The sequence below is a fragment of the Staurois parvus genome, unplaced genomic scaffold (assembly GCF_062004578.1).
Source record: "Staurois parvus isolate SC_StPar_1 unplaced genomic scaffold, SC_StPar_1.0 ptg001171l, whole genome shotgun sequence".
Lineage (NCBI taxonomy): Eukaryota > Metazoa > Chordata > Amphibia > Anura > Ranidae > Staurois > Staurois parvus.
This window is the reverse complement of record NW_028318967.1, coordinates 414,284-440,999: the sequence shown is the minus strand read 5'-3', so window position 1 is coordinate 440,999 and position 26,716 is coordinate 414,284. Positions and strand designations below refer to the sequence as shown.

Below are 26,716 nucleotides of genomic sequence, written 5' to 3'. Positions count from 1 at the left end.
GGGTGTTCTTTGCGGTGTAGGAATGGCTGAAATGCATGCACAGTTTACGTGACATTTTAAGGATGTCTTGCAGTGGGATGGTGGATTTTAGGAACCGCTTGACAACCAGATTGAACACGTGAGCCATGCATGGCGCATGGCACAACCTTCCTTGACGCAGAGCAGACACCATGTTCTTTCCGTTGTCAGTCAACATGGTTCCGATTTTTAGTTTGCGCGGAGACAGCCATCTGTCGATTTCTCTGTTCATTACACTCAGCAGTTCCTCCCCTGTGTGACTACGTTCGCCAAGGCATACCAGGTGCAGCACAGCGTGACACCGTTGCGCCCTGCACATGTGATATGCCGGTCGGGTAATGGGACTTGGCACGGGGGTGGCGGCTGAGGACACGGCGGAAAAAGAGGTGGTAGAGGCGGACATGCTTGCTGGACCAAGGACGTGCAAACGTGGAGGCAAAAGCGTCGTGACCTGTCCAAGTTGCTGGTGCGGCTGTGCCGGCACCACGTTCAACCAGTGGCCCGTAAATGACATGTACTGTCCCTGACCGTAGTTACAGCTCCACACGTCGGCGCTGCCGTGCACTTTGGCAGAGACCGACATGCTCAAAGACTGGCCCACCATCTCTTCTACATGTGAATGCAGGGCTGGCACTGCCTTTTGGGCAAAGAAATGACGGCTTGGCACTCTCCACCGCGGCGCGGCACAAGCCATCATTTCTCGGAAAGGTGCTGAGTCCACCAGTTGGAAAGGGAGGGACTGCAGCACCAGCAACTTGGACAGGAGGACGTTCAGCTTTTGCACCGTCGGGTGCGTGCTCGCAAACTGTTGTCTCTTGGATACGGATTCCAAGAAAGACTGTTGACGGAATCCGAGAAGAGGAGTAGCAGGAGAAGGAGCATCTGAACGAGCGGAAGATGCCAATGAGCGACAACTCCCCTCAGCAGAGGTGTTGGAGCCTTGACTGGCTGATAGAGGGCGATTGACGACGTCGGGTGACGGAGCAAGTAACGGAGCGGGTGATGGAGCGGGGGCTGGGGCAGGCAGAACCGCCGTATGTTTATCACGGTTTTCCCAGGCCACCGAATGGTGACGCTGCATATGCTGACGCAACGCTGTAGTCCCAACATGGGCCCCCTGGCCACGCTTGCATTTCTGGCCACATAGTCGACATACGGCTACGTTTACTTCCTCGGGCGGCTTGAGGAAAAATTGCCACACCACCGAGTAGGAAACTTTGCCCCCGCTACTCTTCACTGGCTGACTGCTACTTCCTCCGTGCGCACCGGCACCACTACTGGCCGTGGTGGTAGGCTGCAGTGGAGCTGGTGCTCTACTCCGTGGACGTTTGGCTCCACTGACACTGATGCGACCCTGCTGCTGTCTCCTGGGCAACCCACCGACTGTTTTGCTCGCTGCCAAGCTGCCACCCTCTTCTCCTGATGATGCGGAAGAAATTGCCTGATGACGACGAGGCTGCCAAGTGCGATCAACCTCCTCATCATCAAGTAGGGTCTCCGCCTCACTACTAGCCCCCTCGGCTGCGTCTGGGTCAGGAGACAGACCTGTCTCTAGACCGGCTACCGAGCCACTCTCCTCGCCAGTACTTGTTCGCTTGGCTGCTGAAAAGGCCGATGTCTCCCCCCGTTCCTGACCGCCCTCTGTTAGCTCTTCCTCACTGTACAGTGGGGCTGAGCCCACAGCATGCGATACTTCGCTTGGTGAGGGAACAGCAAAGGACAGGGGCAGGTAGAGGACACGTGATTTCAGTGGGCTTGGTCCCGGGCCATGCCAACTAACGGTTGTGTCTGACGTACCCACCGACCGTTGGCTGTAGGTGTCAGAGGTGACCTGGGAAGAGGAAGACGACCGAGCCAACCAATCAATGACGGCAGGGTTGTCGGTGGAGACACGACCGCTGGATGACACCGGGAGCACTGGCCTCTGGCTGCGAATACTGCTGCCTCGACCCCTTCCTCTGCTGCCACGTCTGCTCGCTCCTAAAACATTGCCTCCTCTGCCACTCCTCTGCATGTTGTCTGACATACTATTTAATTCAACGATTAGGTGTCCCTGAGTAACAATTCTCTGGCACTCAGTAACAATTCTGTCTGTCCCTGAGTATGAATTCTGTGGCCCTGAGTAACAATTATGTGTCTGTGCGAGTAACAATTCTGTGTCTGTGCGAGTAACAATTCTGTGTCTGTGCAAGTAACAATTTTGTGTCTGTGCGAGTAACAATTCTCTGGCACTCAGTAACAATTCTGTCTGTCCCTGAGTAACAATTCTCTGGCACTCAGTAACAATTCTGTCTGTCCCTGAGTATGAATTCTGTGGCCCTGAGTAACAATTCTGTGTCTGTGCGAGTAACAATTCTGTGTCTGTGCGAGTAACAATTCTGTGTCTGTGCAAGTAACAATTTTGTGTCTGTGCGAGTAACAATTCTCTGGCACTCAGTAACAATTCTGTCTGTCCCTGAGTAACAATTCTCTGGCACTCAGTAACAATTCTGTCTGTCCCTGAGTATGAATTCTGTGGCCCTGAGTAACAATTCTGTGTCTGTGCGAGTAACAATTCTGTGTCTGTGCAAGTAACAATTTTGTGTCTGTGCGAGTAACAATTCTCTGGCACTCAGTAACAATTCTGTCTGTCCCTGAGTAACAATTCTCTGGCACTCAGTAACAATTCTGTCTGTCCCTGAGTAACAATTCTCTGGCACTCAGTAACAATTCTGTCTATCCCTGAGTATGAATTCTGTGGCCCTGAGTAACAATTCTGTGTCTGTGCGAGTAACAATTCTGTGTCTGTGCAAGTAACAATTTTGTGTCTGTGCGAGTAACAATTCTCTGGCACTCAGTAACAATTCTGTCTGTCCCTGAGTAACAATTCTCTGGCACTCAGTAACAATTCTGTCTGTCCCTGAGTAACAATTCTCTGGCACTCAGTAACAATTCTGTCTGTCCCTGAGTAACAATTCTCTGGCACTCAGTAACAATTCTGTCTGTCCCTGAGTAACAATTCTCTGGCACTCAGTAACAATTCTGTCTGTCCCTGAGTATGAATTCTGTGGCCCTGAGTAACAATTCTGTGTCTGTGCGAGTAACAATTCTGTGTCTGTGCAAGTAACAATTTTGTGTCTGTGCGAGTAACAATTCTCTGGCACTCAGTAACAATTCTGTCTGTCCCTGAGTAACAATTCTCTGGCACTCAGTAACAATTCTGTCTGTCCCTGAGTAACAATTCTCTGGCACTCAGTAACAATTCTGTCTATCCCTGAGTATGAATTCTGTGGCCCTGAGTAACAATTCTGTGTCTGTGCGAGTAACAATTCTGTGTCTGTGCAAGTAACAATTTTGTGTCTGTGCGAGTAACAATTCTCTGGCACTCAGTAACAATTCTGTCTGTCCCTGAGTAACAAATCTCTGGCACTCAGTAACAATTCTGTCTGTCCCTGAGTAACAATTCTCTGGCACTCAGTAACAATTCTGTCTGTCCCTGAGTAACAATTCTCTGGCACTCAGTAACAATTCTGTCTGTCCCTGAGTAACAATTCTCTGGCACTCAGTAACAATTCTGTCTGTCCCTGAGTATGAATTCTGTGGCCCTGAGTAACAATTCTGTGTCTGTGCGAGTAACAATTCTGTGTCTGTGCAAGTAACAATTTTGTGTCTGTGCGAGTAACAATTCTCTGGCACTCAGTAACAATTCTGTCTGTCCCTGAGTAACAATTCTCTGGCACTCAGTAACAATTCTGTCTGTCCCTGAGTAACAATTCTCTGGCACTCAGTAACAATTCTGTCTGTCCCTGAGTAACAATTCTCTGGCACTCAGTAACAATTCTGTCTGTCCCTGAGTAACAATTCTGTCTGTCCCTGAGAATGAATTCTGTGGCCCTGAGTAAGAATTCTCTGGCACTCAGTAACAATTCTGTCTGTCCCTGAGTAACAATTCTCTGGCACTCAGTAACAATTCTGTCTGTCCCTGAGTAAAAATTCTGTGGCCCTAATAACGTTTCTGTGGCCCTAAGTAACAATTCTCTGGCACTGAGTAACAATTCTGTCTGTCCCTGAGTATGAATTCTGTGGCCCTAACTAGCGTTTCTTTGTCCCTAAATAACGATTCTGTGGCCCTCATTAACAAGTCTGTGTCCCTGAGTAATGGTTCTCTGTCCCTAAGTAACTTCTCTCTGTCCCCAATTCTCGTTTCTGTGGCCCTAACTCTGTCCCTGTCCCTAGTACAGAGCGGTCTGCCTCTGTACAATGACTGCAGGCAAATGAAGATTTCCAAAATGGCCGCTATATATACCTCGACCATTACACAGTGCTGGCTGGCTGGCTGCTGATTGGCTGATGCGATCACATGTCGTTGAGGAATGCATTATGGGGCAGCGCGCCTTGTCTGCGCGCCTTCCCCGACATCCCCGCTCCGTCGCCGCACATGTCAGCCGCCATTTTCGGAAAAATTTCGATTCGCGCGTCCGAATTAGGCTGTTTTTCGGATTCGGCACGAATCGAAATTTTTCCGATATTCGACTCGAATTCCACTTCGGATACTTCGATTCGCTCATCTCTAGTCATAATCTAGGAATTATACAGGATTTATATATCGCCAACAGTTTGCACAGCTCTTTCACAAAATAAAGGTAGAGATTACAGTTGCAATAAAATTTTGTACAAGAGGAAGCAGAGGTCACTACTCGTTTTAGAGTTTAGAATCCTAAGAAAATCGTGTGCTTGACTCCAGACCTCCCTTTGAGGCAAATATAAGGCATTCTATAAACCCTGCACCTTGGGGAAATTCATGACAATTGTAGTTTTATAAGATGGTCGAGGCTTTTTTTTTTTTTTTTTTTTTTTTTTTTTTTTTTTTAGGTTGTAGAGACCCTGTACACAGATTAGCCTAGGACAGAGTGTGACAACGATGAATGAGAGAATGGAATGTGTCTTGTACTGAAATCAAGCAAACACTAGAACAATAGAATTGCTGTGGAGACATTTGTACAGGATAGACATGAGATTAAAAGGGTATGAGGGCAGGCACCTTACATTGAGGTGAATTGTAGGAAACGGTGGTTTCCTACAAGTGGGGGAGGGAGCAGGGGGGACGTTAAGGGGGCAGTGATGTGTATGCAGGGGTGATTTTGAAGGGGGGGCAGATGTGAAGAGTGCAGAGCATATTATTGTGGTGGGAGGGTGATCTGAAGGATATGCAGAGGGCAGGGTGATGTGAAGGGGTGCAGTGCTGTGGGGTAGATATAAATGAGGAGCAGTGCTGTGGGGGGGAGATGTAAAGGGGGGCAGTGCTGTGGGGGGGAGATGTAAAAGGGAGCAGTGTTGGGGGGGAGGGGGGCGTGGGGTGTGAAGAGGGGTAATGCTGTGTGTGGGGGGGGGATGCAAAGGGGGGAAGTGTTGGGGGGAAATGTAAAGGGGAGCAGTAGTGCAGGGGGCATGTGGGGGGGGTATTCTGAAAGGGGCAGTGCTGTGAGGGGAGATGTGAGGTAAAGGGGGGCAGTGCTTAAGGGGGGGGGCTGATTTTAAGCAGGGTGGTGCTGTGGGCAGAGAGATTTGATGTGTATGGGGGGGGATGTAAAGGGCGCAGCACTAGGGGGGTTATGTAAAATGGAAGCTGTGGTTTGAAGGGGGGGGGGTTATGTTAAGGGGGCAGTGGACACTAATGTGAAGGGGAAACTGCCGTGAAGTGGAGGACTGAGGACAGGATTTGAATATAAATTGGGGGGGGGGGCTGTGATAGGAAGAAACATCGTACATGCAATTCAGATCTCTGCAAGAAGAAAATTTTTCTGATTTGGCCCTCCCATGAATTTTAATGAATTACCCCTGTATTCATGTTTTTATACACCCTACATTGGTCTATTATGATTTGCAGCAAGCTGAAATAAGATTTCAAGTGTCTTTAATGCATAGCCCTGTCAGTTACATAGTTATTAATCAGGCTGAAAAAGACACAGGTCCATCTAGTTCAACCAATCTAAATAGAAACCTCCATATTCAGAACATGCTAAGCAACAGTTTAATAAATGGCTGTTTTTGCAGAGCTGAGGCTGGGTTAAATTGATTTCTTTTACTGTGATATGCGTTTTTTGTTAAATTACCCGTTGACAGATGTGTGATAAGCATGGAAGGCTGCATGTAGGTTTGTGATTTTGTAAACCCTTTTATATTTCCTGTAAACTTTCCAAAGGATTCTGTATTAAATTTTAGGAAGGGGTTTCTTGTCACCACCCTGCAATGATTTGACAAGTTATCTATTCGCCATCTTTCTGTAAACACATCTTATGTTCCAAAGACAAAACGTAATGGAGAAGCTTTCCTTTAGTTAGACAATTACAGTATAAGATTCAGAGTGGGAACATTTTGGCTTTTTGGCCTTGCATTTTTCTAACTCAGCCTTCGAGTTTTCACAGTCTGCCTGTAGACATTACACAAAGGCAGCCCATGAGTATAAGAAAATACGTGTTTTAAAGTGGTTGTAAAGGCTCAATGGGGTTTTTTTTTGTTTTTTAACCTTCATGCATTCTGTGAATGAAGTGTAGCACTGCTCCTTGGGACAAGCTGGAATATATTATGGGTCCTGCGCTCAATAGATCCAACCCTAAGCAAACCCAATCCCTCTGGCACAACTGGTAATGAATCGCAAATACCCCGCCAAGAAATTTGCTGACACAGGGTTAAATGAAACAAGAACAATTTTATGGAGAATGAAATGCAGTGTAGAGGGGTGGGGTTCCCCTTTCAACTTCAAAACTTACTTTTCTTCTTTTATGCAATGCAGTAAATTTGGTCTGCCACTAGAGGGCTTCACAGCCAAAAATCTCCTGATGGCAGAGTCGCACTTTAAGCAGAATACAACTGATATCAAACAAATAAACTTACTTATACTCTATCAATGAAATGTATTACCCACACCGGTGTATGATTCTGCTTCTGAGGGGCGTTAGCCAAAAATCACCTCAGAGTCAGAACAGAATGCAATAAAGAGTTACCTCTAATAAAGCTACTAAGCCAGATTCCCCCACTTCAGTCCTTCTAACGGTGGAGCTCTAGTTGGTGCACGTTTAGTCCTTACAATGAAGTAAATAGCAGCTGAAGGCTTCTTTGGAGTTTCAGCTGGTGTGGGTTACATCCGATTTCACTAGGTTTCTGGGCTGAGAGGGTCCAACCTCAGTGTCTAAAAGCAACACAAAGCACCCCAAGACCAGGGGCAGTCCCAGGATGCAATCTCCCAGTATGTGTTAGTCCCTGGGGCAGACAGTCTCAATTACACTGGTGGTGAGGGGCAAAGCAGGCAGAGGGATCTGTGGCTTGCACAGGGCCCTGGATGGGTGAGATCCCAGCAGTGGGGTGCGGATGTCCCAGTCTATATGCAAAGTGTAAATGGTATGTCTTACTCTCTCCAGTGGGACAGCTCACCAGAGCTGAACTCTGAACACACAGCAGGGTCCCTCTATCCGCGCTGAGTGCTGTAGTGCCTCCTCCTCTGCTTGGACGGCCTCCACATGTCCCTGTCTTTTCTCCAGCCTGGTGTCTCTCTGTTCTCCCCTTCACTTCCTGCTTCCTCCCCTTCCCAGCGTTCTTTTCTGTGTAGTGGATGAGTCATGAACTTGGCAGAATGCCCAGGTTTTACAAATAGGGGAGAGAGAGGAAGGACTGACTGCTGAACATGTGATTCCTTCTGAATCCTCTTGTACAAGGAGCCTGCTACAGAAGGTAAAAATCTTCTTTGTGATGCAGCCCCCCTAACACCTGAGCCCCTCTTGATCCAGTGATTGTCCACGACAGGTTCAGTTCTCCGTGGACTCCCACTCCTGATTGGCTGAGGCAGGAGCCAATGTCAATCACAGCCAGTGAGTCAATTGGGAGAGGAAGGGGGCAGGGCCAAGCTGTGGCTGTGTGTGTTTATGGACACATAGAGCCATGGCTCAGGAGCTCATCTGCTTGGGTGCCCTCAGAATAAGCTGTTTGCTATGGGGGCATCCAACCGAGAGGGTCCAGGTGTGCCGGTGGGGGACTCGAAGAAGAGGATCCGGGCTGCTCTGTGAAACACCACTGCACCGAGCAGATAAGTATACACACGTTTGTTATTTTTAAGAAAAAAGGCTTTAGTATCACTAAAGTGTAAATATGGGTAAAGAGAAAAATTACATATATAATGAAGTCAGTAATTGGCATGTCCCAGATGTAAAATTTTAGTTATTGCCCGTTGATCCTGCAGTAAATCTGTTTTTCCATCTTTTTGCTACAGGCCAAGCTGTCCACCAAAATTGCCAGTTACAGGGGTCATTAACTTGTCCATGGGTGCATACCACATTCGGCCTTTGTTCAGTTGCTGAATCCCCCTCAATGGAAAAAAAAATCAAAGAATTGCCTGTGCTCAAGAGTAATGTGCTGATGGATAAATGTCAGGTCTTTGTCACTTCCAATGCCGGCACAGTCTTTACTGCCCTCTAAGGGTCAGGGAACCCAGAAGAATAGCTGTAAAATAAGGGAAGAGGATAAGTACAAACTCACAAACAACTGATAACAATTGCTTGTCAAAGTCCAAAGCAACCTGGTCACCAAGTCAACTCCCAAACCTGACTCTGAGGAAGAGGGGAGTACCCCTCGAAATGCTGCACCCATCTAGAATGTCCTCTCATAGTTTGGGTGTTGACTTGGTGACCATGTCGCTTTGGACTTTGACAAGCTATTGTTATCACAGTTTGTGAGTATGTACATATTCTTGTACTATTAACGTTTTTGTGTCTGATACTGCACTAGGCTGGTGCTGCCTTCTTCCCTTATTTTACAATGTCCAATCCCCCTCACCCTGTATAAATCACCAGTAGGTAACAGGTACAAAATGTACTTGTAAAGAAAAAGTTAGATTTATACTTGCCTTATCCCTGTCTTCTGCCGTTGTCACCTAAGCAAGGTTGTAAAAACTGTGGCTCTGCACCAGTAGTGAACTTAAAGTGTTACTAAAGTCAAAAATATTTTTTAATTAAAATAACAAACATGTTATACTCACTTGCTCTGTGCAGTGGTATTGCACAAAGCGGCCCCGATCCTCCTCTTCTCAGGTCCCCCACCAGCAAATTTGGTTCCTGCTCTTATTCATGTGCCCCCATAGAAGGCTGCTTATTATGGAGGCACACAGTGTCTGCATGCTCCTGAGCTGTGTGTCTATGGAGCCCAGCCCCCCACTTCTTCCTCACTGCATTTGATTGCTGTTCAAGCCCCTGTGTGAAGAGGAAGCAAGGGGAGGAGAGATGAAGTGCACAGCGCTGGGAAAAAAGGTAAGCATTGGTGGTCAGTGGTGTTTTCCTCCTTTCCCTTACTAGCATTAGTGGCCAGTTATGTCTGCCCTTCCCTCATTGACAGGTGGTCAGTGATGTCATTCCTAAAGGCATTGGTGGTTAATGGTGTTTACACTCTTTTTTTCATTGACATTGGTGGTCTGTCCCCCCAAATGCATTGATAGTCGGTGGTGTAAACCCCCCATACCCAAATTAATGGTCCGCGATATTCCCTCTTCCTCTGTAAAGGCATTGGTGGTCAATGGTGTTCCCCCACCCCTCATTCCCCCTCTAAAGGCATTGGTTGTCACTGAGGTTTCTTACCCCCCACTTCTCAAGTGGTAGGTGGTATAGTAGTAATTGTTTTTTCTCTTCCAAAGGAGGGAAGGGGCTGGTCTTTGGTAATCTGTCACATGCTCTAACTCCTCCCTAAGCCTTTTGTCATCAATGTTGTCACTGGGGGATGCCCCTGACGTCGATGAAATGCGTAGGGAGGAGTTATGGTGTGACATTGCGCATGGGGACGCAGCGGCCATCTTGCTGGTTGGAAACAACATTGTGGTATACTGAAAATTAACTTTTTAAATGTGAATGGTTTTCTTTGACTAAAATTCTTTTGCTATAATCTTATTACACTATCGCTTTTTCCTTTTAATATATGCTGAAATTACTGCTGTCTATTTGACTGGAGCCAATTTGCCCAAAATTGGTGGTGCCACTGTGTTGGATTTTTAGACACATATAATACTGCTTCTAGTGTCTTGAGGCGATTATGAATGAAAGAGCCATTGAAATAAAAAATGAAGTGTGATTTTATTCTATCACACAATGGTGTCAAATAACAATGTAAAGCGTATTATGAACAGTTCCATGTAGATAAAACTATTGTAAAACTGACAAGCGAAAGTTCAAAGAAAAAGTCACCATTATCTGTCATGGCTGTCCTGGCCATGTGCGATGCTCCATGTCCTTGTCCTTAATGCTGTCCTTCTAGACTTTGTAAAGAAGCCGGAAGTAGATGGAGATGATGATCTGGTCTTGCAGCACCTGGTTCCAGCATCTCAGACGTGTGTATGCTAGAGTGTCATGTTAGTGTGTGAGTGAGTGTGTGTTCCCCTGTCTCTGTGTCTCATGCACTTTTAAGAGGCAAATGTACGTCATACTTCGTGATCTTAATACCTTCTATGGAAAGTATTACTGCTTAGCAAAGCCAATTCATAAAAGGGAAAGATGCTATACATATGATGTTTGATGGACAGGAACATATGTATGCTGATGTACCAATGATGTAACCCTCAGCTATATATAAAGAATAATTATAGCTTAAGAACATATCAATGTATAATCACTAAACTATATATGTATCAGTGTTAGAGACGTATACTAAATATACACAGAAAATACGTAATGTAATAGTAAGTCACTTCTAATAACCTTGACATAACTACCAAATACTTTTAACCAACTATCTCTAAATATAGTCTACTCAACTTTCAACTGGTATATACTATTTCAGCTTAACTTGTATATCTTTTGGTCTCAGCTATAATTGAAGAATAGTAAACACTACCATTTGTCACAGACCACTTACATATATTAATATTAATTATGACTAATCATAAAAACCAAATATTTTGCAAGCTTGCCATCAATATAAATGCCGAATCATAATTTAGATTTAACATTTCCCCCTTATTATGATTAGTCTAAAATTAATGCCAAATCAATGCACACTTCATTCATGTCCCATACACACCGTCTTATACCAAATGATCGTATATATTCTTCATAACTGGACCAATCAAAAAATAACTTTCCTTCAGAACTCTATACCTTATCTTTAGTTTCTCTTCCTAAAAATTCTTAATCATAATGTTAATTGATATATGATAATATAGTAATAATAATAATAATAAAAATAAAAATAATAATTAATGTATTATATTTCCATATTTGTATAATATTTTAAGGTTCCGGAAATATACTTTCCATTCTAAAATGTGTCATACGTTTATATTGCTCCTATAAGAGTAATATGTTTCTTGTATCTTTTAACAAAAGATATTCTAATAACTGGAATAACTCTATGAAGTTTTAACCAAAAAATATTCCGTATATGAATATGTAAAAAATAAAAAATAATAATAATAATAATATCCCAATATGGATGTAAGTATCGGAATAAAAGGATCATTACAATGTATATGTGACCTATAACAATATTTTCAATAATAAATTGTTTTATCACTAATAAATAGATTTCCTCTTGATGAATCTTTTCTTCATGCAATGTCTATAAAATATCTTCGTTAAGTTCTGTAAAGTAGAAACATCTTTGTTGAACGCAATAAATCAGTCACAAGTGTGAAGTATTAAGCTCTTGTTCAATCTTCTTCCATATGAAGAACTCTTCTTTAACGTTCAAATTCCTTCACGTTGGCTTGTAGGAGATTGTTACGCTTCATATTTGATTTTAGATGTCATTTCTGTAAAGAAATGCAGTATCATTACTTTGGCACAAACATTGCATTATTCTTGCACCTATTTCAACAAATATGAAAGATTATGGAACAATCAGTGTATGAGTTTGAAACACATATTGTGAAGTATCATTACTTCCTATTTCCTTTTACAGAAAACTTCTATATATCAATCAAAATACTGTCCTAATCCTGTCTAAGATTACCTAAACTAGAATACAAAAGTAGTGTGTTATTTAGGTATGACAGGACGCAATATTTCATCATAGGTCATGACCGCAAAACCCTGTTTTATTAAACAAAGAAAGGTTTTGTATCACCCCAGAGATGACAAAGGTTTATACCTTTGTTCTCATCCCTATAACTTTAGAAATATGCGTAACTGTTTTCTGTGCTGATGTCATTACTCTAGTGTTAGAGTGTTCTTCATTACTGCATGTGTTGCTGTGAATGTGAGGTAGAGACTTGTCTGATGCAGCTGTACCTATCACACTGTGTTTGGCTAACAGTGCTCTTATCCACTGAGGATACTTTTCATGGCATTCTCTGAATGTATCTTCCTCAAGAATTCTTCTTAGTGAACTGTCAGGAGACTGTAATATGATACTATGTGACTTTACTGTGCTTTGTGAAGCTTTGATTGCATAAAAGAAACTCAACAGTTGTTGTGCCTCTGATGTAAAAGTTCTTTCCAATAGTGATAAATTTCTGGAGAAGTAACTAATTAGTCTCTCATTACCTTCTTTTAATTGAGACAAAGTTACTGAAATTGCATTATCAGATACATGAGTTTTCACAACAAAAGGAGCATTGGAACAAACCTCAATAGTACTTAATGCTGGCGCATTCTGCAAATCCTTTTTCAACACTTTTAAAGCATTATTCTCATTTGGACCCCATTGGTCAACTAAGTTATTTTTACTCTTCAAAAGATGATATAATGGCTTAACTTTCTCTGCAAAACCATGTATAAACTCTTTGCAATGATTTATGTTTTTCAAAAATTGTTGCAATGCTTTATGTGTTGTAGGAACTGGAATGGCAGTGATAGCTCTGACTGTTTCCTGCAATAATTGTCTCTTTCCTTGACTGATCTGCATGTGAAAGCATTTCACCTGACTTTTCATCAGCTGAACTCTTTCCGGGTTTAATTTAAGACCTGCATCCTGTAACAACATAAATAGCTCAGACAAAAGAGTAATATGTTCGTTAACATTCTGCGTACTTAGCATAATTGTATTTACATGCTGAAAAATGCATTCTGGCCTTGAAAATTGTGATAGAATTTTTTCTATGGACTCATGGACTATACCATCACTGATGTCTAAACCAGCTACTAATCGAGTGAATGCATAGGTCTCTTTCTGAAACTTAAAAGCTAGCTTGTATTGACAACTTTTAGCTAAGGGGATCGAAAAATGACTGTTATCGATTTCCAAAACAGAAAACACTTTGGATTCGGCCTTTAAATGTAACTTGATATTAGAATGATCAGGAACAACTGCTTTGTTATTTGTAATATGTTTATTCAGTGTCCTGAAATCAACTGACAAGGAATATGAATTGTCAGCATTTTTGATAGGCCAAATACAGTTATTTACCACTGATTGTGTTTTCTTTACAATGCCAAGTTGTACAAACTCTTGAATAATGGCAGAAAGTGGTCCTATTGATTCTCGTGGTAATTCATATTGAGTAAATGGTATGGGATCTTTACCCTCAATATTCAATTCTGTATCTTTCAAAGTTCCTATGTCATTTTTAAATTTTGACCACAATCTTGGAAAACGTTGTACCAATTCTTGTAAAGCATAATTACCATCAATATCAGGCCATTTTTGTGCTGTAGACATTTTAGAGTTGAAACCAACATCACTGTATATAGAAGGATCCATTAACATTGATTTGGGCCTAGAAGGGTTCCTCCAAATAACTTTCGTCATAATATCAATAATCCACTTTTGCTTATTGATAAAATCAATGCCAAGAATATTCTCGGTGGCATTACTATACCAAATATCAATGTTAGTTTTCACTAGCCCAGGTATTTCAAATGTTACATTAGGCACCTGTCTAGCAGTGGAATGACCTGTATTATTAAAACCTTTTATTTTACACATGGGTGAATTTGGTTTCACAGGTACGTTTTCTCTGGTCAGATTAATCTCAGATCCGCTGTCAATTAGGAATTTGATCTTTTTACCATTTAGTAATCAGTCTATAAAAGGCCTTCCATTGTCATCCAATACAATTGGAGCGACAAATTCTAACGATATCGGGGATGAATGTGGACGTGATTCTATTTTTGGAACTAGTAATAAACCATTTCTGTCAGTGACAGCCCTTCTCACCCTGTTGTCAGAACAGTTGTTTCTAGTCAAAGTGTGGATTTGTTTAACTGATGAGGCATAAGGCAGTTCAGTTAAATTTTTATCATTACACAACACAGCAGGTTGTACAAAAGCTGCTTTTTCACTGTTTATTTCCAGTTTCTTTATTTGTGAGTTAAATATAAACTTCCAACAATGGCGCCTGATATGACCTTGTTTATGACAGTGAAAACATGTGGTATCCTCATTATGACTCGCTTGCTTGCATCTGTCGTTGTCATTCTTACTGGGACCTGTAGTTCCTGGCATAACTGTAATCTGACTGTTTTTGTCACTTTGAAGCGCAGCCACCTCATAAGTGATATTGCTATTTTTCAATTTTCTTCGAATTTTGTCAATGAAACTTACTATATCATTCAAATTTTGTTTTTCCTCTGCTATGACAATGGTTACTGGGTCTAAATACGTGAATTTCTTTACAAAAGCTTTGATCATAGCTGAGTCTTTCTCATTTTCTACTCCAAATATAATTTTATATGCTTTGGAAAACTTGCTTTTAAATTCAAAAGGGTCTTCGTCAGCAGTAGTCTGCAGTAAGTCGAGCATTTCTACAGAAGGTACGTCTTCACCTGTTGAACATAACAGCAATTGTCGCAGTCTGTCTGTCGCGTCATTATGTTTTTTCTGATCTTTATCGTTAACAACAGAATTTTTAATTCGAGACATAAATTTAATTGGGAGCCACATCGGAAACAAATAATTTATGTCATGATCTGAAATCTGATGGCATTTGACATGCATTTCATATACTTCCATGTTGCTATAGATATCTTTATCTGGATCATAAGCAGGAATGTCTTTTAAAACTTTCATTAATTGATTATGTATTTGCAACTTAAGTTTTGCAGTTTTACATAACAATTCTTTATGTTTAATTTGTGTTTCGTCATCAGAGTCAATATCCGAACTTTCAGAGAAATCGGACAGACGTGGCTCTGATTTTGAATCACTCTGTTTGTCATCTATGTTAATCATGGCAACCTGTTTACTGTCATTCTGCAGTCTTAACAAAAGATTTGTCTTTGAGTCAATTTGTTTCTCAAGATTTTCTACGTAAGTACAGAAAATGTCACAGTTTGGGCAACTAGGAGCATCTTGAGACAAATTTTCATGCTGTACAGTGCTACATTCTGTCTGTTTTAATGTACAAGCTTTTTTAACAGGTAAATCAACATTCAAAATCATTTTGTTGAATATTCTTACTAAATTTAAGATGTTAGATATCTTTTTACGTTGTCTGTGCACAGTAAATCTAGATTTATCTATCTGAATATTGGCCTGTAAACATTCATTATACATATAGTGCCATAGCTGACTGTCTTCAGGATATAAAGAAACATCTTTAAATTCTAGCTTACTTTCATTAACTAAGTCATCAATAAATTCCATAATTGTTACTCACCGTAATCAGAAGATTTTCTCGTTTGACCCGGCTCAATCACTGGAATTCTCGTCCAAGTCTGTATAATCGCCTGTTCTGCTAGGTACTTTTCACCGTGTTTTCCCAGGACTTGACAATCACAGAATTGTGCGTAGTGTTCCCCCTTAACAAGGCATGGGGAAATCCGAAGAAAAAACGTTCGGCGGTGGCTGGCTCACCAAAATGTTGGATTTTTAGACACATATAATACTGCTTCTAGTGTCTTGAGGCGATTATGAATGAAAGAGCCATTGAAATAAAAAATGAAGTGTGATTTTATTCTATCACACAATGGTGTCAAATAACAAAGTAAAGCGTATTATGAACAGTTCCATGTAGATAAAACTATTGTAAAACTGACAAGCGAAAGTTCAAAGAAAAAGTCACCATTATCTGTCATGGCTGTCCTGGCCATGTGCGATGCTCCATGTCCTTGTCCTTAATGCTGTCCTTCTAGACTTTGTAAAGAAGCCGGAAGTAGATGGAGATGATGATCTGGTCTTGCAGCACCTGGTTCCAGCATCTCAGACGTGTGTATGCTAGAGTGTCATGTTAGTGTGTGAGTGAGTGTGTGTTCCCCTGTCTCTGTGTCTCATGCACTTTTAAGAGGCAAATGTACGTCATACTTCGTGATCTTAATACCTTCTATGGAAAGTATTACTGCTTAGCAAAGCCAATTCATAAAAGGGAAAGATGCTATACATATGATGTTTGATGGACAGGAACATATGTATGCTGATGTACCAATGATGTAACCCTCAGCTATATATAAAGAATAATTATAGCTTAAGAACATATCAATGTATAATCACTAAACTATATATGTATCAGTGTTAGAGACGTATACTAAATATACACAGAAAATACGTAATGTAATAGTAAGTCACTTCTAATAACCTTGACATAACTACCAAATACTTTTAACCAACTATCTCTAAATATAGTCTACTCAACTTTCAACTGGTATATACTATTTCAGCTTAACTTGTATATCTTTTGGTCTCAGCTATAATTGAAGAATAGTAAATACTACCATTTGTCACAGACCACTTACATATATTAATATTAATTATGACTAATCATAAAAACCAAATATTTTGCAAGCTTGCCATCAATATAAATGCCGAATCATAATTTAGATTTAACACACTGAGAAAATGACTGGAGGTTCTGCTGTGTTGTTACTACCGCACTTTTTGACTGTTCCCGGTTGGGCGGTCAAAATACAGGGTGAGGGACAGTTTGTTATGGAGGTAGAGGTTCTTTCTTTGTGTATTCTATCCCTCACCATAAACTATGGCTTATTCAGTAAGGATCTTTATGGACTGTCAGCTTTTCTTTTAGTTTTTTTTGTACCATCCTTTTGGACTTTTATTTGCACCTTTATTTGCACCTTATGATGAGGTGCTTATGAACTAATTTTATGTTTATCGTTTATAGTTAGCTCTGTACCGCCACTTTGTATAATTTGCATTTGCACATTTGCGGTGCAAAAAAAATGCAGCATGCTATATTTTTTTTTTTTTCCTCCATGCACATGAAAGCCCTGCAGTGGTGTAAACTAGGCTCATTGGAATACATACATTTGTTTGCATATGGGTTTGTACTGCACTTTAAAACACGCCTGATTGCATCTAGTGTAAATGTACCCTAAAACCTTGTTGAAAGGTTTTCTGCCGTACACACTGCTTTCATTCAAGCTAGAGTCTGTGTGAAACTGTCCAAAGAGAGGATTTATCTTTGCATTCTTAACCATAGGCCTACAATAAAGGAAAGGACATTTTTCTCAATGGGACGCGGGCAGCTGAAAAAGCCTTACAGGGGTTTTAGTCCTTTATTGAATCTAAAACAAAATGGTTTGGCTTCAGATACATTCTTTAGGCTTGGTTCACACTACTGTGACCTGAAAGTCGTGCGACTTTGCCAGGTGACTTGCTGGTGACTTGAGTATGATCTTGATGCGCGGCTTTAATACCATGTAACTTTGCCTGGGAATTCTCTCTGTAATGTTGGATCCAAATCACATCAATGTAGATTAGCATCCGACTTGGAGGCGACTTCCATTAAAGTCTATGAGCACATGTCAGCTAGAAGTCGCCTTGTAGCACAGGAAACTTTTCTAAACTTGGAGCAACTTCAGTAGTGCTAATTAAGATGGCTATCATTGACAAACATGGGATTTCACATGTCATCCAAGCCTTTAAGGATGTTTAGGCAGTTGTAAACATTCCACATGTTGTTGTTTTGGTGATCTCTCGCCAATTATCCCTGCATATCTTTAAATAGAAACCTACAAATTTTGTTTTGACTTTCTTTTTGCCTGTGATAATGGTGTCTTCTTCTACACCTGTTATGGCCTTGGCTAAGTAGATCAAAGAATTACTAAAGTTTCTCTTTCCCTGGGCAACTAAATTGTTCTATGGCTTGCTTTACCCACTGTAAACAATCACAATCTTTCATGGGTTGCAGGAAAGAAAATCTCTTGATTCCCCTCATCAACACAGTCAGCGTTGATAAGGTAATCCCTCCCGTAGCACTGTTGTGCTCTTCCGGCGTGGAACCTTCCCTGCCAACAGAACAGAATGATTACTGCCTACTGCTACATCTGCTGCATGTGAAAAATGAGACAGGCTGGTTGTACTGAAGTGGTTCGATAGACAACTCAAATACAACCAGCCTTCCCATAGATGGGTCAAATCTTAGTCGGTCCCTGCTGAACCAACTAAGATGGATTTGATCCATCTATGGCTAAGTTTGCATCATCTGTGGCCCTCGCAGTTTGGGAACTTCAAGCCATCTGTCGCAGTGGCAGATGGGACTTGTAGTTCATTCGTTCACAGATTGCTGTGAATAAATTATGTGGCTGTGTGGGTAGTGCACAGCCGCACGCTTTTTAAATTATGATGGGGGTGCAGGAATAAGATCCCCCTGCTGTTACAATGGGGGATCAGGGTGCAGATATGTGCGTTTAGTAACTAACATGTTAAACTCTGAATATAGATATAACATGTTACTAAAGGTGAACTTATCCTTTTAAAATGTTTATACATACTGTACATGTATAAAATCAAGCACCTAGGCATGCAGACTGCTTCTACAAACATTTTGTGAAAGAATGGGTCACTTTCAGGAGCTCAGTGAATTCAAGTGTGGTACCGTGATAGGTTGCCACCTGTGCAATAAGTCCAACTGTGAAATTTCCTTGCTACTAAAGATTCCACAGTCAACTGCTGGCGGTATTATAACAAAGTGGAAGCAACTGGGAACAACAGCAACTCAGCCATGAAGAGGTAGGCCACGTAAAATGACAGAGTGAGGTCAGTGCATGCTGAAGTGCACAGAAGTTGCCAACTGTCTGCAGAGTCAATGGCTAAAGACCTCTAAACTTCGTGTGGCCTTCAGATGAGCACAACAGTGCATAGAGAGCTTCATGGAATGGGTTTCCATGGCCAAGCAGCTGCATCCAAGCCTTACATCACCAAGTGCAATGCAAAGCATCGGATTCAGTGGTGTAAAGCACACCGCCATTGGACTCTATAGCAGTGGAGACGTGTTCTCTGGAGTGAGTTCCAGTGAAGAACTCTTAAGGTGTCAGCATACCAAGACATTTTGGACAATTTCATGCTCCCAACTTTGTGGAAAGTTTGGGGATGGCCCCTTCCTGTTCCAACATGACTGTGTACCAGTCCCATAAAGACATGGATGTGCAAGTTTGGGGTGGAGGAACTGACTTGCCTGCACAGAGTCCTGATCTCAGCCAGATAGAACACCTTTGGGATGAATTGGTGCGGAGACTACGAGCCAGGACTTCTCGTTCGACATCAGTGCCTGACCTCCCAAATGCGCTTCTGGTAGAATGGTCAAACATTCTCAGACACACTCTTAAACCTTGTGGACAGCCTTCTCAGAAGAGCTGGAGCTGTTATAGCTGCAAAGGGTGGGCCATCTCAATATTGAGTTGGCCCATCCTATAGACGAAGACCCTATGGACTAAGACTGGGATGCCATTAAAGTTCATGTGCATGTAAAGGCAATACTTTTGGCAATACTGTATAGTGTAAGTGCAATGGGTACATGCTGTGTGAAATGTTAAAATCTGCAAAAATGGAATACTTTACAGTTTACCAGTCCTTAACACAATGAACTGCAAGTGTGCTGTGTGTTCCTGTGCAATTCACATGCAGTTCTGTGCAGTGCGTTTTCAGCCTCTTCATTTTGAATGGTCTGAAATCACATCACACCAACTGTAGTGCGTACACTATTTTGGAAATGCACTGCAACTGGATTGCATGGTATTTTTTTCTACCATGTGATCCGGTGCTGGCAAACGCACTTTTTGCGGCCTGCCTTTTGGGGTGTCATTAACTTTGCACTGACACCTGTTGCACATTGCAAGGGCAGTGCGATTTGAATACGGTGCGGGAAACCAGCACATAATGCAGGTTTTCCACATGGCATTCTAGTGTGAAAGGGCCCTAAATGTGGTAGCTGTATTAGTTTTCTTTTGTTAGGCTTTTTCACCTGGTGATCCAACTTGTAAGTCTATTTTTAAGCTTCCTTTACCGTTTTCCCACCACCCTATAGTAGAACTACTGCTATTGGGCGGGAGGGCTGCACAAAATCCTGTCTGTGTCTGTCTCGCCCTTGGTGAGTCAGCAGGAGATTCACTGGCACCCGGTGATCGGTCAAAGCTGACAGGGGAGAGACCTGTGTGTAAACATACTTCTCTCTCCTGCCGGCAAGGACATGCTGCTGAGTATTTCTCTACACAGCAGTATGTTTTCCTAGTAAAACACTCACAGCACATTCATGTGAAACTGTATACTGTAAAAATACACAGCAGCATGTTTCCCAAGTAAAACACACACAGCACATTATATAAAACGGCACACTGACCCTTTTGATTACCCCAGATGTTAACCCCTTCCTGCCCAGTGCCCTTTAGTACAGAGTCAGTGCTTTTTATTAGCACTGATCACTGTATTATTGCAATTTGGATGTCAGTAGCTGTTCCCACCCAGTGTCAGAATGCCCGCTACAGTCCTGCTATAAGTCGCTGATTGCCACCATTACTAGTATGAAGAAAAAAAAAAAGAAATTCAAGTATATATACCGCCATTTATAAACGCTATAATTTTCATGTAAACCAGTTAATTTACATGTATTGGGAATTTTTTTTTTTAGCACAGACATGTAGCAGAATATATTTTGGCATAAATTTGATGCAATTTTTGATTTTTTGATTTTTTTTTTCCTACTGGATATTTTATAGCAAAAAGTAACAAAAATATATATATATTTATTTATTTATTTCCTTTAAATTGATCTTTTTTGGTTTTTAGTGCAAAAAAAAAAAAATGCACAGGTGATCAAATACCACCGAAAGAAAACTCCTATTTGTGTAAAAATCTCATTTATGTACAGTGTTGCATGACCGCGCAATTGTCAGTTAAAGTAGCACAGCGCCGTATCTCAAAAAATGCCTTGGTCAGGAAGGGGGGTAAATCCTTTGGAGGGCAAGTTGTTAACAGACCAAACTTGGCATGTACAGAGTTGTGGCAAACTATATAAAGTAGAATTCCAGGATATACCTAACCAGTATTTAAAATGCTCCCCTCCTAACACCTATGCTGACTAACCTGTGTAAGAATAATGTATATACTTACCTTTTTCCAATCGGCTCTGGTTTGGTCACGTGATCTGGCTCCCCTGTGTCAGTCAGCAGCATCTGCAGGGGAGAGGAGGGAGTGATAATGGATGAGCTGTAGGAGCCTATGACATCACCAGGCTTTTTCTAGGGGATTTTCAAGGCCAAAAACTCCCCAATTTGATGCAGATGGCAAGAAAAAAAACCCGACTTGGTTTTTACCTTCCCTTTTAGGCTTGGTTCACACTAGGCAACTCCAAAGTCATGCCATTTTCAATGTGACTTTCGAGTGTGACTTTTAATGCAACTTTACAATCTCTGGCACTCAGGTCACATCAGATTCACTTCAAAGTAGTGCAGGCACCTTTTTTCAAAGTCTTTGGGATTTCAGGTCACATAGATCAGAATTATCATCAGAAGATTTAAAACCATAGGATGTGACTTTTGTGACCAAATGCGCATGGAGCCTTACTTTATCCAAAATAAAACCACCTTTTTGTTACATTTAAAAGCCTGCACTATTTAGTGGCACAGTGTCCAGAGCATGTGTCCAAAGTAGAACTCGGAGCAAAGAAGACATCAAGGATACCTCTATAGACTGCATGCCCACAGTTGTATTAAACTACTCCCAACTACACTGGAGCTAGCAGAAAAATCACATTTTTATACTAATTTTAGCCCATATTTAAAGTGATATTCAAGGCAATTTTTTTTTTTTTGTTTGTGTTAAAATAACAAAATAACAATCATGTTATACTTACCTGCTCTGTGCAGTGGTTTTGCACAGAGCAGCCCCAATCCTCCTTTCTCTTTTCAGGTCCCCCGAGGTGCTCCTGTCAAGTGCCCCCAGAGCAAGCATATTGCTATGGGGCACCCAAGCAAGCTCGCTACTGTCTATTCACACACAGCTGTGGCTTTGCCCCGCCCCCTCTCCTCGTCTCACTGGCTGTAATTGACAGCAGCGGTAGCCAGTGAGGAGGGAGGGAGAGTCCCTGGACAGCCAGCAAAGGCTCTCGTGCATATCGCTGGTACGCAATAGGGCTCGGGTATGAGGGGTCTGGAGGGACTGCTGGGGAGTTGTAGAATGCATGAAGGTAAACATTGAGGCTCCATTCATATATAGGCGTTTTGAATTGCGGGTGGAATTGCCGCAATTTTGCCTGTGATTTCAAAATGTGCTGTTAAAATGTCAAATAGCACATCAGTGTATTCAGGTACCATGCATTTCAATGGTAGAGTGATTCTGCCACAATTGTCATGGAACGCATGATCAGAATTTCTTTTGGGTGATGCGCATCACGCGATTTTGGTTTGCGCGATTGCAGCGTGCTTTGTCACATGACAATTGCTGTAGAATCACCCCACAGTTTCAGGTGCCATTGAAATGAATGGCACCTGAACACGCTGTGTGCAATGACTAATAGAGCATTTTTAACTTTTGGGGAGAATCCAGGCGATTCCACCTGTGATTCAGAACTCCTATATGTGAACGGAGCTTGAGCCCTTACAAGCACTTTAAGCACGTAGCATTTAGATGTGTATATGTAAAAATTCATTCCATTTGTTTGAATATTCATTGACTGTAGACACCAGAATAAATGATGCCATTAAGCTTCTCTTGGAATGAAGGTTTGGAACTTTTTTTTTTTTTTTTGCCCCTGAATGCTGCTTTAAATCTCAAATTAGAACAGCACAATGTGCATAAACACATTGGCTGAAATAAAGCTGCATTCAGAGGGATAATAAAAAAAGTGGCATGTTTTATTGCCTTGTCTGGAATCACAGGAGATGGAGGATGGACAAGGCAAAAATTCTGTTTATCCACTTTTTTGACCACGCTATAGCTGAATGACAGTCTAGTTCTGGGAGGGCGTCTATTGACATCCTCCCAGAACCTTGCCCCCCACATGCCTGCTGCGGCGTGCACCTGGTGCTGTCTGTGATTGCTGTGTCCTTCAGACACAGCTGATCGCAGGTCACGGTAAAGGGCCAATTACAGCAGCCCTTTACCGCATCATCCACTGTATCCAATGACACAGCTGATCACCATGTAAACACACTTGTCGGTTATCGGACGTTCGTTCCTCATGCTGTCACAGCGTGAGGAGAGGAGAGCTGGTAACAGCAAGTGTGAAAGGGGACATCAGTGCCACCTATACGTATTGCCTATCAGAGCCGCCGATTTGCGCCCTTCCGCATATTAGTGCAGCATCATCAGCGCACATCGGTGAAGGAGAAAAAATATCGGTTTACAGAAACTAAGAACTTTTTTTTTTTTTTAAAAATAAAAAAAAGCAGTGGTGATTAAATACCACCAAAAAATTCATGATATAAATGTAATATAGGTACAGTGTTGCATGACCGCGCAATTGTCATTCAAAGCTGAAAATTGGCCTGGGCAAGAAGGGACTGAAAGTGCCCGGTAGGCAAGTGGTTAAATTTTCTTTGCAAAGTGATGTTTCCCCACGTTCCCTTGCACATTGCAACTTCTCAATGTGATCAGCCTATATTTGCCTTTGGTAAATCAACCCTTTGCATCAAACACCATGAGATCTGGTATCCGGAGCCACTACAGAGCTAGATTGCTTCCTGTGAAATCCTTTTTAAATAGGATCTGAACATTTTTGAAACTTCAGATACATAGATGTCAGTACAGTAATGGACAAGTTTGCAAAGATACCGATCTCATAACAAGTATGGGAAAAAAAAAATTATATATATTTTTATTTTGGATGAGTGACAGAATAGGGTAGACAGAGACAGGTTTGCAACATAAGAGACGTAGCACTGATAATATTTTGTCATGTTTACACTCTCCTACAGAGTTTAGGACTCATTTGTCATGGATAGTCCACATGAATGAAGCACTAAGCATTGGCTAACACTGTCCATACACAAACAGATTGATGATTAGTGATTTCCTAATCTCTTGAATCAGCTGCAGCCTTTTGTGAATGGTTCCATGTGTTCTGAGGACGCAGTGATTTTATATAATTTATAGCAATGTACAGGCTGGCTTCAGATATAATCATGGACTGCATGGGGTGGGTGGCCTCATCTGTAATAGATTATATCATTGAGTTGTTTGCTGTATATTTTTTAAATGTATTTAATGTGTCAGAAGATGAAATTCCTGTACAAGTTGCCTAGAACAGCAGTTTAGAAAAGGTTGGAGTCTCGATTCCTTCTTTTTGCCTCTTCCTGGCCCCTGTGAAACAGATGGCCTATGTGAAACATCTTGAAATTTGTGTTGCACTCCTTAGATTTTACTGCTGTTCTTTGCTGCTAAAACCTACTAAAGTTGTTTACATTTTTCAGGCATCTGGTGTGTGTAATTGTGGAAGGTTACAGCCTGACCCTGCTCCTGTGGGAATGGAAAAGCATTGCCTCTAGAGTGTTTTTATTAATTGCCGCAAAATGAGCAGTTAAATCTCAACATCTGTTGCCCGTAGGCTAGAAAGCAAGTAGAATAGTGAGGTGAATTTGAAAAAATTGTGGAGAGAAGCTAACAATTTATTTTATATTACATGTTTTTTTTTTTTCTTCCTAATCTTAATTTATAGCTAATTGTTTGACTAACCAAATGGAAGTAAATGTTATGTACAATAATTCCAAGGTGTGATCTTTGTATTTCCTATTTAACTTCTAACATCACCCTCAGCACAGTAGCTGTAGTATAGTTATTAGAGAGCGTGTTCAACCTGCGGCTCTAAAATAACCTAAAAATCACATTAAGTATTGCATAGGTTTCCCAAAAAAAGAATACAATAAAGACACAACATGCCCCCCAATATGTAGGGTTAGTGTATGTTTACAGCAGGGCAGCTCGTATAAAACTGTTCCACTTTCAAGGTAAAATCTGCAGCTTAAAGTAGAACTTCATCCTAAAGGGGAAGTTCCACTTTGTCACGTAATGTCCCCCCTCTGCCACATTTGACACAATGTAATTTTTGGAGGGAGCGAGTACTTGGTTTTGACAATTGCCTACTTCCAATTCTGCTCATATCTCCTATGCTCCCCCTTCCCTTTTGCCCACAGCCTCCTGGGATATGTCACAGGTCCCAGAAGGCTGCGGGACCATTCAGAGTGCAGCACAGCTCGAACAGGCACAGTGGGAAGCTGTGAAGCTGCAGCTGGCTTCAGGGACCTGAAGACTGGTGAAGATAGCGCTGGATCCCTGGGCAAGAAAGTTGTGTTTTTTTGGGGGGGGGGGGTTTGTAGCTGCTGACTTTTCATTTTTTGTAAGTGTGTGTGTAAAAGAATGTGCTATATATTGCCTAAAGATAAACCAATCTGAAAAACCCCAAGCACTTGTGGCTTTTTGAAGTTCTTTCATTCTGATACTAACTTTATGAAGGCGAAATTGTATAATACATTTGAAGTGCTACCCCTAAAAGGGCCACTGGTAATAGTTGGTTCTTCCCAAATAGTACAGAGGTTTCCCACCAACACAAGCACGAGTCCGTACACTCCAGTTCCAATAACAGTCTTGGAGATTTCTTTTGAAGACTTATTGCTTGAAGAAACTTCAACAAGAGAGGGGTTAGGACATGGGATACTCCAAAACACTTGGCACATAATGTTTTAGAGGACGCTCTTCTCCTTGAGTAATAGTGGGTCTTGAACAGTCTAAGTCAGGGGTCCTCAAACTTTTTAAACAGGGGTCCAGGACACCGCCATGCACTGTACTCTTTAACGCACTGGACACTGCCATGCACTGTGCCTGGTGTGCTTTCCTCCTCTCCTGTTGCTCCTCTGGCTGCAGCAGGTGAAATCAGGGGCTTCCAAGCTGCCGCTCGCTTGGTCCTGGCCGAGGACCCAGTCAGCAGCCTAGCTATTTGATGTCTGGCGCCGTGGTGTTTTTTTTTTTTTTTTCTGTTTTTGTTTTGTGGGTTTTTTTTTCCCGTGTATGAGTTTTTTGCCTTTTTTTTTTTTTTTTTTTTTTTCTTCCGGCGGGCTGGATAAATGGCTTCAGTGGGCCGTAGTAAGGCCTCATAGATGAAGACCATATGGGGGGGGGGGGGGGGGGAGTCTTTTGGGTGTCTGGTTACCTTGTTCTGATGCACAACTGCTGGTCCCAGCAGTGTTTCCAAAATGCTATACAGTCACAGGGATCTGTTTATTTTATGCACAAGTCCCCAGGACAGCTGCCAGCTTCCTCTGGGCACGGTCCAGTGAGTGAGATGGTACCTTTCAAGACCAGATCCTCTGTGGAAACCCACAGCAGACCAGGGAAAAAAACAATCAATGCTCCCTTGATTACAGAAGGAGCCAAAAAATGTAATTTGCCTAGCATCCTACACTATGAGAATGCTACAATTGCATACAAAGTGAAATTCCATATCCAAACATTTACACCCCAGAATTCAATTTTTAAAATTCACGTGCATAAGGAGACTAAGAGATAAAGACCATGATGATAAAATTTGAAATAAAATGAGAGACATGCAAAGAAAGAATTGGGAGATACAGTGAGGAACAGAAGT

At 41.8% G+C, this 26,716-nt stretch overlaps 1 long non-coding RNA gene across 1 annotated transcript; it reads right to left on the bottom strand.

Annotated features, from left to right (window-relative positions):
- Positions 1-10,087: 10,087 nt before the first annotated feature.
- On the bottom strand, positions 10,088-16,724 carry LOC149438983 (uncharacterized). Its single transcript, XR_016307885.1, has 2 exons — positions 15,566-16,724; positions 10,088-11,779 (listed from the first exon to the last, which is right to left on the bottom strand). It is a non-coding gene; the product is annotated as an uncharacterized LOC149438983 (long non-coding RNA).
- Between the last annotated feature and the right edge of the window lie 9,992 nt (positions 16,725-26,716).